The sequence below is a fragment of the Ambystoma mexicanum genome, chromosome 3p (genome assembly GCF_040938575.1).
Source record: "Ambystoma mexicanum isolate Mex_15411 chromosome 3p, UKY_AmexF1_1, whole genome shotgun sequence".
NCBI lineage: Eukaryota > Metazoa > Chordata > Amphibia > Caudata > Ambystomatidae > Ambystoma > Ambystoma mexicanum.
Window position 1 is genome coordinate 1,218,148,674 of NC_090925.1, and position 15,294 is coordinate 1,218,163,967.

The following is a 15,294-nucleotide window of genomic DNA, read 5'->3' on the forward strand; positions in this document are numbered from 1 at the left end:
CGATGTCCACCTGACGTGGGAGGGTCAAGGGGACCGACAATGTCGATGCCCACCCTCTCAAACGGTGTGCCAACCACTGGCAATGGCTGCAGTGGAGCAATGACACTGCCTCCAGTCTTGCCAGACAACTGACAAGTTGGGCAGGTCCTACAGTGGGACTCCACTTCTACTCCCATCCGGGGCCAGTAGAAATGGGCAGAGAGCCTCTGCTTAGTCTTCTTGGTACCAAGATGACCAGCCAAGGGCACCTCATGCGCCAACTGCAGTAGAAAGGGCCTGTAAACCTGGGGTACCACCAACCTCTTGAGGGCACCAGGTTCAGGCTTAGTGGGCTCACTAACAAGGAGCTCACCCTCCCAATAAATCCGGAAAGTCCTAGGCACTTCGCTGTGTGCCTGAGACAGGGCTGTTTCCTCAGACCCTCGAGAGAGGGACACTCTCTCTGTCCTTTGCAGAAGTCTGCCCGGGAGGGTCCCCCTTCAGCTAACAAGCATTGAAGATCGGGATGATCCTCTGAGTTGAGAACCTCTCCCACAGGAGAGTCTTCTGGCTCTTCTCCCACAGGATTTGGACGGGGTTTGCCACTGGACCCAGCCCGTCTGGGGCATGGATCCCAATGGGTGCTGTAGGAACAGCAGGAAGAGAAGGGGCTCCCTCCACAGAGGTGGCCTTCTTGCACTTCCTTCGTCGTGCCTTAGGCCGCGCCTTCGTCTCGGGTACCTGACTCACAGCCAGACCCGGTGTCACCTGTGACCTAGTGACTGCAGCAGCAGTCATGGGAAGACCATCCGCGATCAATCCCAACTCGACTAGATCGTTACCTAACAGAATGTTAGCAGGGACGTTGTCCTGAACCAGGACAGGAAGCTTTGCTGTCTTGTCTCCAATTACGAGTGTGACTCGGGCTACAGGCGATAATTTGGGAGGCCCACCAGCTAACCTGGTGGTTCTCAGAGGAGCATCTACATAGTCCCCTGGCTTGAGCAGGGTCCTGTCCACCACTGTCATGCTTGCCCCAGTGTCTCACAAACCAGTAGAAGGCTGGTCATTCAGGAGGACACTTCTCAAAAATCTACGGGTGTTCTGTGGGATAGTCGCCAGTACTTCCGTGTACTGGTCCCAGGCCCCAAGGGACACTAAGGAAATCTCTGTGGGAGCACCAAAGGGGAGGGCTGGGGCCTCCAACTCAGACATGGGGTAAGGGTAGGTCAGGCTGACAGCCTTACTCCGAGTACCTTACCTTTACACTTGGAGTCACCCCTTTTGTGATCCAGAGCCCCACAGTCCCAACAAGTGCCGGGAGTGCGGGGTACGGTACTGGAACCACGGGGAGCCTGCCTTGCAGCAGGTGGACCACTACTCTCATTCCCACCCACAGATGACTTATCCCCACTAGATTTTTGGGTCTTAGGAGAGGAGGGTTTAGGTTTATTTGACTGTGACTGCTTTTGGGACTCCTCAGCTTTCGGAGAGGCCCCCTTTTCTTTGTCCTTGTCCTTCCCACTGGAGTCCTTAGGGGACACCCGGTGGGAGACCCACTTGTCAGCCAACCTAGCCATCTTAAAGGGATCCAAAATGTTCTGGTCAGCAACATACTGACGCAGCTCTGGTGAACAGGCTTCAGAAAAATGCCCAAAAAACAACAGGTGGGACAATTCAACAAAAGTTTTCACCTTGTAACCGTCAATCCACCCCATCATATTCATGTGCGCAGCACTCACCCAGTCGATCCAAGACACATTCTCTCTTTTCTTAAAATCCCTGAACCTTTTAAGGTATTGGGTAGGTGTCTTGCCAAACTTGTCAATCAAAGCAGATTTCATACACTCATACTGACCCCGTTCTTCCACAATCAGCTTCAGAATACAGTCATATCCAGTTTGAGGCACTCTGCTTAGCAAACACTTAGCCCAATCTCTTTTGTCAACATCATGAATTGCACAAGCCATTTCAGACGCTTCAATCCATTGGAGGATATCAGAATCCTCTGAAAACACACCAACCAAATCCTTCATAAATTTAGTGGCTGGGGACCTGACACTCTCACTGGGTTTCGCTGAAGTCTCCACTCGAGCTTTCTCTAGCTGGATTCTCTGACATTCAGTGTCCTTGTCTTTGAGTTCAAGTTCCCTATTCTTGAGTTCAAGATCCCTATTCTTGAGCTCCACTTGTTGCGCCAACTCCTCCTTCTTAAACTCAGCATCTATTTCCAACTTGCGATATTCAAAGGCCAATTTCATCCTTAATAACTCAAGTTCCAATGTATTGCTGGGGTTCGGAACAGAGGCAGCAGGAATGGCGGCATTCCCAGAAACAGATTCAGTAGAAACCCCAGGGGCACCGTCCTCATTGGTTGCATTCCCCCCCATCATCAAGAGTTTCACCATCGGTCTGGTAGTCCACCAGAGCAGCTATCAGCTCAGCCCTAGACTTATCCACAAAGTCTAACTCCCTGGCTTCACAAGCACTCTGGAGAGCCTCTAAGCTCATCCGAGTCAATTTACCATTCGCAATAGACTCCATTGCTTGTAATGCAGTTATTTTGTACACACCCAAACATTAATCGAATAAAGTGCGGATATTTTGTAAGTGGCACGGTTATACACTGAGTCTTAAAACCATAAGCATCCCACCGCTGCCACCAGTGTAAAGACTGGTAGGGCTGTCTGTACTTCCGCTCTCTATATGGTAGAGGAGAGGCACAGCAGACCCCAGCTAAGATTCTCTATTACAGTAGCAATGGACGAGCAATCAAGGCCTAGCTTCTCAGGAGGTGATGCGGGCTGGTTCTTAAGTACAGTTTAGTCCCTGAACCCCCACAACGGAATGTCCACACTCTGTATTACTGAAAACACAGTCTTTATATAATTAATATTCAAAGGTATGTACATGATCACAATAACGCACTGTGTACTTGGAAGTAAATAATGATAAATATATACACGCCTAGAGTGGTACCACTAATGTTATCAAATCTCATTAAGGTGCATCAACTGTACGGTTAAAATGTCACACAGATTAATAACGAGTAAACGAGCAATAGAGATAGGCAGGAACGTAAGATGGTTGAAACAATAGGCAGAATGCTGACCCCTACCACTAGGCACAGTTCTGTGTGGAGATCCCCCCACCTGGGCAACCTGTAGATAAAGATATATAGCACAAGCCCAGTCCATATAATGTTCGATAGTCTTACTTCTTCCTATTAAGGTTTTACCCCCCCAATGTACCTGGTGGAGTAGAGTTCTCCGACGATGCACCGACCGATCCTTCTTGAGTGCCTCCCTTTCAGGCGGGAGCCACGGATCGTCGAGAGGTGTCGGGGAACTTGGCATTCGGTGTCGGGGAATCGACGGCCCTTCTTGAGTGCCCTCCCTATAAGGCAGGAGTCACGGGTCATCGAACGTCCGACGGTGAACAGGGTGAACTACGGCAGGAAAGTGGCAGCTTCGTTCCTAGCGGTGCTCGTCAACGACAGAGCGTTGCCGTCCTGCAAGGAAGAGGCGTGCGTGGCACCTCGATGACGATAGTTCTGGACTGCAAAGAGATGATGAAGAACTGTGTCCCAGCAAGGGCGTCGAGTCGTTGGCGTCTCTGCAGTCTGTAGGTGGCGGGAAACCCACCGGTGGATGCTCCTCGGCGCGTCGACGGTCGAGCCTTCTCCACCGGGAGACAAGAGGGTGACGATGCAGATGAGAGCGTCCGATGATCAATTGAGCGCTCCGGTCGGCGACGGCGGTCGTCGACAGTGGCAGACAACAGTCCAAGTGCTTCTCCTTGGAGTTCCGCAGCAGTCCCCGTATCGGGTCGGCAGCCTGTCGAAGGTCTGTCTACCAGGGAGCGTTGGCAAAGATCAGCTGTGCACAATGGTCCCTCGTAGCTCGGGAAGAGGGCACCTTACCAGGTCCTCTCTGGGTCAGTCCTTGGAGGAACAGCAGCTTTCAGATTGTGAAGAAGAGCAACAGCAATTCTTCTCGTCCAGGAGGGCTTCAAGGTCAAGCGTCAGTTAATCCAGTTACTCGTCGTAGCGGACTTCAGCTTCTGAACACGATTCCTAGCAGTGAGAGGTCCCCAGATATACTGTTGATCTCCCATTCATTCCGCTGGGTCACACTCAAGCATCCAATCACGACTACGGGCATTCATGCAGGCAGGCAGCCAATCAGGCACACAAGGTATTCAGGCCATTCACTTCTCTCCAGACACTCACAACAAGTTATGTGTATTGGGACAAGTACCGAGCCATTCAACACTCCAAGCTGCATTCATACCGGTTTCGGGCAGGGTTGTCTCAGTCATTGTGTCAACCACCAGATACTAGACACCCACATCACAGAATGCATATTCGTCACACACTCTATTCACCCAGGTCCCACCCACAGGAGGTACCCACAACATACATCACCGGGAAGGCTCCAGCTAGTCTGACTGGGCCTTCACAACAACACCATATGGCACTTCCATCCAAAAGCCAGTCAGGGGGAAGGGACAGAATCAGGGCTTCCCAGGACTTTGGGAAAACAAGGTAATGGGTAATAGAAAGCAAGAGGCCACCGGGGCCATCGTGTTTTCCATCAGGGATCAACTGATCCCAATGGCAGGGCCGGGGTATCCCAAAATGGAGGATACTCCGCGCACCTGTCAAATTCAGCATGGAGCTGCCACCAGCCCATACCCTGCTCTGTGGGCCACCCACAGGTGCCCAAAAACATACACTAGGGGCACAGGGTTGCACCCCCACCCATGGGTGCCATAAGGGTATCCCACGGGTCCATTCACCAAACCAAAAGAAAGAGAGCTGCACCGCCAGGAGTCCCACATGAACTCCTGCGCAGAAAACACAACAGAACACACGATAAAAAGCAGTAAAGGACAAGGATACAGAGGCCCTGTCCCTCCGATGCATTTCCAGCATCACACTCTACAACAACTAGACAGCACATTCTGAGTAATAGTACTTCTGATCCTTACTAACTCTGAGTCCCTTTTCCTCGTCCCAGTACTACAGGCATTATGGATCTTGAAGTCCAAAGTGGTTTTTGTCCTTTGACATTTAGTTATTTTATTGTTTTGTGAATGGGGATTTGTCAGAGTTAGGGGATGTTATGTGAAAGGTTTGTGATTTAACCTTGGGGTTAAGACTTCTACCTAAGATAAAATCATGGCAATTAGAGGGTGCCATGTTTACTTTCTGAACTTCCAACGTACAAACCTTATTCTATATAAATTATTTTTCATAGCATGCTTTTTGGGTAGTTTCATGGGAGGGACTTGCACAATGACAGCATGACACTAGAGTCACCACCAGTCAATTGAAGTATAAGAACGCGACGGAGGTGAGGACGTGGAAGGTTCACTCAGTGAAGCCTTTAAGTGACTTTTGGCATAATGAAGAAATAATGTACATTGGTCGGTGAAAAATGTGGGAGAGAAGACATAAAAATCCCACTGAAACCAGTCGATCATAGACAGATAGAATCTCTAACTAGTAATTAGACATCTTTGTGAAATAACCCTTGTCTTTTAACTCACAGTGAGCAGATATGTAGTGAGGAATAGAATTGGGGTTGACTCCCTTCTGTGCTCCTTTTTCTGTTTTTTCCAGATTTGTTGCGGCTTTTGGTATTTAATACTAGCACGGCCAATTAATCATCTCTAGATACTGGCTTGCCAATAGGTATAGGGCTAGCCTCTTCTTCTATCCCCTAACCCTAGATAAGCAGTGTACCAGCACGTGCTTGGGTAAGCTACCACATGAGGGATTTTGGATGTCCCCAGTTTGTGTCAGCTGAGCCAGATCCCACTCCTGACACTTTATGTAAGGGGTCAAGAGTTAAACACGGACACAGTAACCAGTTTGGATACACTTTTCATATTTTATTGATAATAAAATAAAAAGAACTGTTGCAGAAAATCCTACCTGTCCCTAAATCTAGGAGGGGTTTCCCTACCTCAACAAAACTAAGTATCATCTGTGTCATGATGTTTAAACAAAAGAATGTCCACCGTCCTCTGTCTGAAAATCCTAATCTGACCCTTACAATCTAAACTCAATATAAGGGGTATCGGGATAATCAAGAATGCTACATATTTATAGCTTGCTTCAACAGTTCCCAACATAAAGTTCAAGGTGCAGAACAGAAAGACATAAATGTTCTGCCAGAGGAAGGGCTTCTCGCTTGTTCTTACCTGCAGCATTGGAACAGACTACAGACGAATGCCTGCTACAATGGCTCTCTGCCTTCCACACAGCACACAACAGGAACCAGTAAGCAGGGCAAGCTTCCTGGTTACTGCACATGCATGGTGGAGCTGGAGCACATCAATCACACTGCGCCTTGGCCCCTAAATGTTGCCAGATGTGCAGGAGCGCCCTCCTAAGCACATTTGGCCCTGCAGTACCACAGCCTGCATCCCTAAAGGGACATACAAGACTGGGGAGTCAAATGCGCCTTACTTGGATGGCCCATTGGTCATGCCCACTGGGTTACTACTAGTACTTTGAATCCCAGCCAAGGAGCACATACTAAGCTACATCAAGCCAAAACATGTGTGTGGGTAAGCTGGGTTCCCAGTGCGCTTTACTTAAAAAGGTCAATCTGGCGGCAAGCTGCACATCTAGTACAGTTAGTTTCCACCAATAACATCAAAATACAGTACTACAAAAATTGTACTAGTAGCATAATAATTGTAACCCAGAGGCTTCTAAGCACAGACCCAAGGATCGGACCTGTGTAGCTGCCTGTCATCTTGCTTCCAAGGTGAGCGTGTTGCTCCTGAGCTATCCTCCCGTACACTTTGCTATAAAGCTTTATTGTGTGAATTGCTGTTAAAGAACATTTAGCCTGACATTGCAGTGCGTTCAGCCTACAAGTATTTTGACACAGCATCTTTTTCAAGGCTGACAATGGGAACAAGTAATAACAGAAAAAATCTAGCCATTGGTTTGATGACATATCAATATAAATAAATATATGTTATAAGGAAAACAAATAAATATATATATGCAGAGACAGGATGAGTCTACAGATAAGCATTGCAGACAAAACACAGGAGAAACAGAAACTTACATAGTAATGGTTGTCGTCATAATTGACTTAAAGCATCATAAGAATACTTCATGTCTCATGATTGAGTCACATTAACAACAGGACTTTTTACCATATAACATGCTTGTTAATATTGATTGTGCATGTGTGGAGCACCCTAATTCTGGTGCCTGTGTGGGTGTTTCATAGGAACAGTGAGTCCGTTAAATTATGTGTTAGATTTCCCATCATCCAGATTTGCAGTACATTTGTCGACTAATGGGTGAATTGGGATTAGTTAGTACTTCATTAAAACAGAGTTCTTAGATGGACCTTTAACTGGTTGAATTGTATGAATGCAACTCACCCTTGTTAAAGGTCAATCTAAAGAACTCTATTCGTTTTAATGAAGTACTATCTAATTCCAATTCACCCATTAGTCGACAAATTTCCGGATGGAGAATTAATTTGAGAAGGAAGAGCTGAAAGTGGAACTTCTTGGCAACGTCCTGAGTGTGAGGGAGGAAGGAAAGAGAGGGGGCCCATTGGGAAGCATCTCAGTTTAGCAGAGATTGTTGGAGGTGCACCAGGACTGGATGGAAGATAGGCAGTCAGGGATGATGGAAGGTGCAAGGGGGTCAGCAGGAAGTTTGAAAAGGTTGTGTGTCATCTGCATAAAACTGGATGTTGGGGGAAAAGGAGGAGATGAGGCATGCCAGCTGAGGAAGGTAGATGTTAAAGAGCCACGGGGAGAGGAGAGAATCCCGGAGGACACCACGGGTGGAAAAGGAAGTAGGAAGGGAGAAGGTGCCCAGGATTATGAAGTTATGACAGCTAGTCCAGTGCCTATTCTGCGATACCAAGGGTATTGTGGAGCCTTTGTATGAGGATGGAATGGTTGATGGTGTCGAAGGGAGAGATCGAGTAGGAGGAGGACAGCTGGGGAGGTGGAGTTCAGGGATGCAAGCAGTTCTTCACGGGTGTTCAGAAGAGCAGTTTCTGTGACTCTCGATGCTCGGAATCCAGATTGATGGTTGTGGAGACCACCAAGTTCAGTGTGCGAGTTGAGTTGGGGCAAGGCCAGCTACTCTAGCAGCTTCCCCAGGAAGGGGGTGATGGAAATAGGGTGGTAGTTGGCTGGACAGGTAGGGTCTGCTGAAGGTTTTTTCAAGAGGGGGCGCAAAAGGGAGTGCTTAAGGGAGGAGGGGAAAGATCCAGTGACAAAAGAATGATTGCAGAAATCGGAGAGTGCTGGAGATAAAGAGCCAATGTTGTCCTTGATGGTTCGGGATGAGCAAGGGGAAACCTGTTTTGAAGAGACCTTCATGGAGCAAACAACTCTGGTAACTTCTTCAGGGTTGACACGGGAGAAGGAGGAGAGGGAGGAAGGAGGTGGGTGAGGGGCCAAGGGAGGCAAGGGGGTGTGGGATAGGTTGGGAGGGTGAGTAACAAGGGGGTTCAGGATGTCCTGGGTTTTGGTGGTAAAGTGAGTGTCCAGTGCGTTGCAGCGGACCTGGGAAGGAGAAGGGAAGGAGGGCACTGCAGAAGGTTTGGCTAGTTCCCTGCAGATCTTGAAAAGTTCAGCCGTGTTGTTGGATGCACTGAAAACGTGTGCCTGTATATGGGCTCTTTTCTTGGCATGGATGGAGAGTCTTTATTGCCAGACGGGAGAATGGAGACGGATAGACAGATGTAGAGGTCGATGAAAAGAGTGGATGATGTGACAGGGGAGTTCAATTGGATGTTGAAATCTCCCACGAGGAGGAGATTGGAGGTGGATGAAAGTAAGGAAGAACAGAAATCAGCCCATTCAGAGAGGAATAGGGTGGTAGCACCTGGAGGCCGGTAAATGGTAGCAATGGTCAGAGTGGACCAACTTGCACGCCAGGCTCTCAAAGGAAGAGTAGATCTGGGTGGGTTAAATGGAAGAAGGAACCCACTCAGGGAACATTAAGGCAACCCGACCGCCAGCACTGTGAGGTTGAGGTTGAGGTGTATCCTGTCACCCATTATGGATGTGCTGCCCCTGGAACACTCTCTCATTCACATGCTTACTTACAGAAGCATACCCGTGTATACACCCATACACACATACATACATACATTCATTCAAAAATACATACTTTTATTTCCTTACCAGCATCCCTGATATACACTCCAGATGCTACCTGCTACAATTGCCTGCTGGTTCTCAAAGAGCACACAACAGGCAGCAGACAACTTGCAAGTTCCTGCACATGCCCAGTGGAGCAGTAGTGCATCTACCCCACCTCGCCATAGCCTCTAAATATAAGTGGATGAGATTTGAATCTAGGAACCAACAAGGATCCAGGCAACTGAACAAGCAAACAATAGGACTCCTCTGAGCATGGCCAGAGGCAGAATCATCAGCATCCAGAAAGATGGTGACAGGAGCACAGAAGAACCAGACCAAGGCTCCAGGTTGTTAGGGCTGATTTTCTATACTCTGGCCTGGTGAATAGATGTACAGAAGACCAGCCTATATTGTGACAGGGACAACTCTGGGAGCAGTAGCCAAACAAGTTCAAGGTAGCAAGGCGAGTGGTCTAGGCTGGAGAGCTTGTAAAGGGTCCACAATGAGCATACAGAGTGAAGCAGTCTAGTAACACACTTAGGCAAACAGGTATAAACATACTTCTTTACTTATGGCCAAAATAACACAGTGAAAAATGACTACAAACAGGTAATACTATCACACAACACTAAAATTAGATACATAAATACAATTACTGGTGTAGGGCAAAATACATATCAAACCCCTGAAAAGAAATGTACAGATTAGTAATTGCTCTACTAGTCCACAGAGATTCAATCCTAACTTCAGAAGTCCATCCCTAAGATGTACGGGGCATTTTGCCCAAATGTTCAGGAAAGTTCCATACAGTGAAGCTGGAAAAAATGAAGGCAGGGTCTCTTGGGTCCAGTGAACAGTTCCAAGTGTCAGGGACGAGTTAAACAAGCTAACACATGTATTCCCAACTTTCGGAGTGCTTGTATGAACAAGCAGTGGCAAAGCCAAAGTGTAAGAAAACGTTTATAAAAGTTACCAAACTTTAAAAAGGGGGTTTAGGGGTCAGGTAAGTATTGCTACAACCCACTCCCCCCATACTCCGATTCTTCACAGAACCTGGCAGGTTGATTGAAGAAGGCCCAAGGTCACTTTTTCTGCCATCAGCCTCAGCCCTTGACTCTCAGGGGTTGCAGGTTCGAATAGCACTCTGGTCGGTGTCTAATGCTGGTGCAAGGTATCTCAGATGAGGAAACCAACAAAACTCGATGCATGGCAACTCTTAGGACAGGAATGGACGCAGGTAAGCAGTTTCGGATGACAGCCACCGAAGCATGGTGACGCAAATGGATTAACTTGCCATGGTCAGACTTTCCCTCTTATACTCAGAACGGCGACGTCTGCAGCGCAGTAGCCCAAACTCAGAGCTTGTCAGCCACATGCAGTACTGGTGCACTTCTGAAGGCTCTTCTTCATAGGACTCCGAGCTGACATCGAGAATGGGTGTTCCCTCCACTCCAAGGGTCGCAGCTCCTTTGCAGGCCTGCTGGAGATCTTCCAAAGGACAGGGCCCTAGCAGTGCAGCAGCAGAAGTGGTTGCCAAGCCTTCTTCCGATGGGTCCACAGTCTCATCGCAAGTCCTGTAGCTGGACAGGAAGTCTGGCTCTTTCAGTTTCTTCCAGGATCTCTCCAGAGTGGGTGCAGGGATCCTCTGCATATGATAAAAGCCAGGTAAGAGCAGCGGTTCCCACTAGCCAATGACAGATCGGCCCCACACACACATCTCAGCAGCAGTGGTCCAATAAGGACCACTGGCGGCAAAACTCATGCATACCACTCAGACACAGTAGCACCAATTTGCGGATTGGGACCAGACAGTCCCTGCCCAGTTCCGGGCAGCAAACACACATATCCCTCCAGTAGCCCGCCAAAGGCCTCTGCTTACCCGGGCACTGAAAGTCTACATAAGGATTTTCCTGGCCTCACAGGCCAGAGAGAAGGCTAAAAGACAAGATGGCCAAAGGACAAGTAGAAACCCTTGTGGCATGGCCATGTTTGACCACTAACCACAGTTAGTAGCCAAATGCGGTAAACGCAGTAAGGCTAAAATTAAATGCACCAAAAAATGGTAAAAAGTCACTGCTGCCACCAGCTTGTCCATTTAGCGCACCTAGAGATATGTTCTATGTGTTAGTTTAGGGCAATTCAAAAAGTGTACCCCATTGTACTGCATTGTAAGATGCATTGTACAATGATAAAAAGTTACCACAAGTGATACCAAGTTACTACAAATAGTATCAAAGTAATTAGAATAAGGGAAACAATGCTTCCCGGTACTGACAGCCTGAAGGACATGTCAGTTTACCCATAACAGATGAACAAAAGCCAGGGTAATGAAGCTTAAAGCTTCACAGCACTGTAAAAAGAAGAGTTCAGATTAAAAAATAAAAGCAAAAGGTTTGGGGGTCCATAGAAATGGGAAGAAAGGTGCAGAAAAGAGGAATCTTTCCTTACACAAGTCAGCTCAGGTGGACAGAAAGGGGCAGCCAGCCAGAAATAAAAGATCCAATGGCAATGGCAGAGGGTGAGGCAGGGCAGCAGCAAGCCACCCAACTTCCCGACCAAGAAGACTGCCCACCCTAAGACACTTGCACTAGACTGATTCACCAGTAAAGCAGTTATGTAAACCATGAACATGTCACATGAACAGACAACCAGTCTAGCCAGCTAGGATGGTGGCAGGGATCTAAGGAAAGTGCCAGGATGGATTCCACTAGCAGTGAAGGAGCAGGGATTAAGGACAAAGGAGCCAGTGTCAGCTAGTATTGCCACTCCAGGGGCATCAGCAGCAGCCCAATTTAGCAGCAATATTCTAGGACTTCAGGTACAGAACATTAGGAATGCACAGGACCTCCCACTGATAATGCATCCACTCAGGAGCTGGCTAAAGCAAGCCCCCCAATCACACACCATAGGCAAGCACACAAAGGTGTTGCCAGCCGACAAACAGGAGGACCCTAAAAACCTCCAAACACACTGGCCCACACACACTAGATATAGTGTGGGAAGCCACAAAATATTATAAACCAGTTTACATCAGTTTAATTTAAAACCAAAGGGGCCTTTGTGGGTTTCAGGATGAACCTACATTAGCAAAACTGCCATTTTAGCCATGCCCCAAGTTACAATTATAAAAAGGAATGCCCAGAAATAGCATGGCTGAGCGCATGCCCTGAACATGCACCAGTATCCCAGTGGCTACATATAGTTGCATTGAATTACTAATGTAATGAAAGTGGGCGTAACCCTGATGTAGCCAGAAATAAATCAAAGCTGCCACCATCCAACTTCACAACACCCTGCGACCAAATCCGGATCCAGAAGAATCCAGAACCACAAAAAGGATACACGGCCCTAACAAGAGGTACCAGCCTTCTTACTGCTAGGTACTTGTATTACACAACTGATGATAAATTAGAGCTTAGCGACACTGGAATATTGTACAGAGATCTGAAACTGTAAAGGGTTCAAGACGTGACAGAAAGAGCTTGTCTGAACATCAAAAATCCTGAGAGGATTACAAAGGCATTGAAGTCTCTGCTGGTTAAGAGTAGAGCAAAGAATCACAACTCATGTCTCTTTGCACAGGACTTACCTCAGAGCAAGGGAAATGCTGGCTTGGCATGTCTGAAACAGTTATCGAACAGCTGAATTGGTTAAATAACAGTTTTGAAGCAGAGGGAAACATGTATCTTCTACGTGCCGTTCAGTTTCCTCTAAGCATTGAGAAAATGTTCACTATTTAACTCATTTATAGTTTTCGTGCCTTACACATGTCTGGGTAGATATTAACAAATGCTTAAATAAGGCATTTTTGGAAGCAGTTTGCTTGCCTCGTCAATGCTTTACATGTGCCTATCACTTTGACTAAGGTAATGTCCGGTAAAGACCAGCACCTCTCTTTCCCAACCACGGGAATTGGCGCTCCGAGCCAATCCTTGAGCGGGAGAGACAGCACTGACGAAGGTCACTGGTTGAGCTGTGGCCTGGTTATGGAACAAATCTGAGATTAGAACAGCTCCATCAACAGTTCAGGAACAGCCTAAAGCCACCCCTGTGCACACTTGACCATGGACCTCCCTCCACCATTGGCACTAGTCTACCAAGCCCTATCACTGTGTCAATTACCTTACACCACCCAACACAGACCATCCATGACATATGAGACACCCATTGCACAGCTGTCCCCATCTTTGGCCAGAAAGAACATATCAAACAAAAACTGCACAACCTGGTGATCTTGTGGGTTTCCGATCTAAGCCTCAGTGTTTGGGTCCGGGCCGGTGGGCGGGTTGTTGGGAAGGATAGAACAAACAGCAAAGCCGTCAAAGACTCCGCTTTGGAGATTCCTATTCTACTTTTCCATGTGCCCCCTGGCCTCCCAACTAGAGGCAACAACATGCCGGCCATGTCCCATCTAGACAAGGATAGAAGAGAAGCACAGCTTAACAAATGGCCCTGCCATGGCATGATCCAAAGAGGCAGCGTGAAGGCCATTCCCAACTGGTCATGGCTGCCATCTGGGAATAGCACATATTAGCAAACCAGAGAATAACAAGAAGGAAGCACAAGAACAGGCTGTTCTCACGCTCTCCACACAATTGCATTTGACACTTTTAGTCTGGTCTGAAAAAGAATGATGAACAAAGCTTGACGCTTCCAAACTAGCATTGGCTCTTCACGAGCGCCTGAGCTCCCAGAAGGACGAGGCACAGAACGTCCTAAGGCCTTAGAGGCGAGGGCTCTGATGCTGCACGTTCTGCTGTCTGCTGAGAAAAACTCTCTAGCTTGTAATCAACGCTGTAATAAAATGGCTGCCAGTTTATCGGCTCCAGGCCACATTCAAAATGAAGAAACATTCCAAGTGATTAAGGGTTATTATCATGCAGCTCTTGCAGCCCGGACGTGGCCTTTCAGTGGATATGGTATTTCCTCAATGTCTACTAATAATAATCATTTGTAGTTCGTACAGCTCTTTAGCCAAAGCACTGAAAATAGAGCATGTTTTACACAACCAAAGGTGGTACTCATTTAACAATCCAGAAGAATGAAAGGCCTTGCCAGGGTTCAAGTCTGTGGCCTGCAGGTTGCACACAGAGATCGGCAATGTGATTAACCCACGGAGCTACACTGCTGCCACCAATTAGGAAATAAAGTGGTTCTGAAAATCTAATGGCACTTGCTTGAAACGTTACACGTCTGAGAATAATACTTCCATATTCTGATCTAAATTCTCCTATCCGGGTGCATTTACAGCTCTGTCACTAAACATGGACACCCAGACGCTCTCACGGAGAATACAAAAGTGCAAATGACCAAACAGAAATCCAAAAACCCAGGCAAAGGTCCAATAGCTCAACTGGAATTCCTCTTGCAGGCCTCTGTGGCTTAAGATAAATCTGGAAAAACAGATGCACAAGGATATCTGCTGGCAAGCATAGTTCATTCCATGGGTCTTTTGTAGTGTATGGACCCCTGGGAAATGTAGTTTGAATCTTTTCGAAACCACTCACAAACGTGTGAGAATGCCTCTACTGAGAACGGCTAAGGGCACATCACCTGTTCTGTAGGATGGTGCAAGTCACGAGGGTCTGCAATCCCGATACAGCGTTCTGTGCCGAAGTAGAAGAGAAATGTTTACGTGCATTTTAGTTTGGTCCTGCCCACAAACCTCGGTTGGCACTGAAATGCCACAAAACGATCCTCTGAAAAAGAGTAGGGACCGCAGCCCTAGACATGTTTCTGCCTTGTTGAGCGTCATCAGTGAACTGAGATGGGGCTTGGGTGCGCCATCTCTGCGGCACAGATAGCATTGGATCCCGGTCTGCACTACCTTAACATATTTAGGATGAAAACCCAAGTGTTTCAACATTTTACCAAAGGGAGAGGGTCCCATTACTGAGAATAAACTATAGGGCACGTTTACTGTTCTTTGAAGAGTCCCCAGTCAAGGGGGTCTGCAATCAAATGTTAGTGCCTTGTGCCTGCCAGAGCAGAAATATCAATTTGAATGTCGGTCTGGTTCCACCCACAAAGACAGCAGAGCACCAACATGCCAGGCAGTGCCCTTCTGAGCAAGAACACCAGTAGACACGCTAGGATCATGTTTCTGCTTTGTGGGTCATCATCAGGGAGGTGTGGCTGGAATGCAGCATTTCACCAGCCACAGAGAGAAGG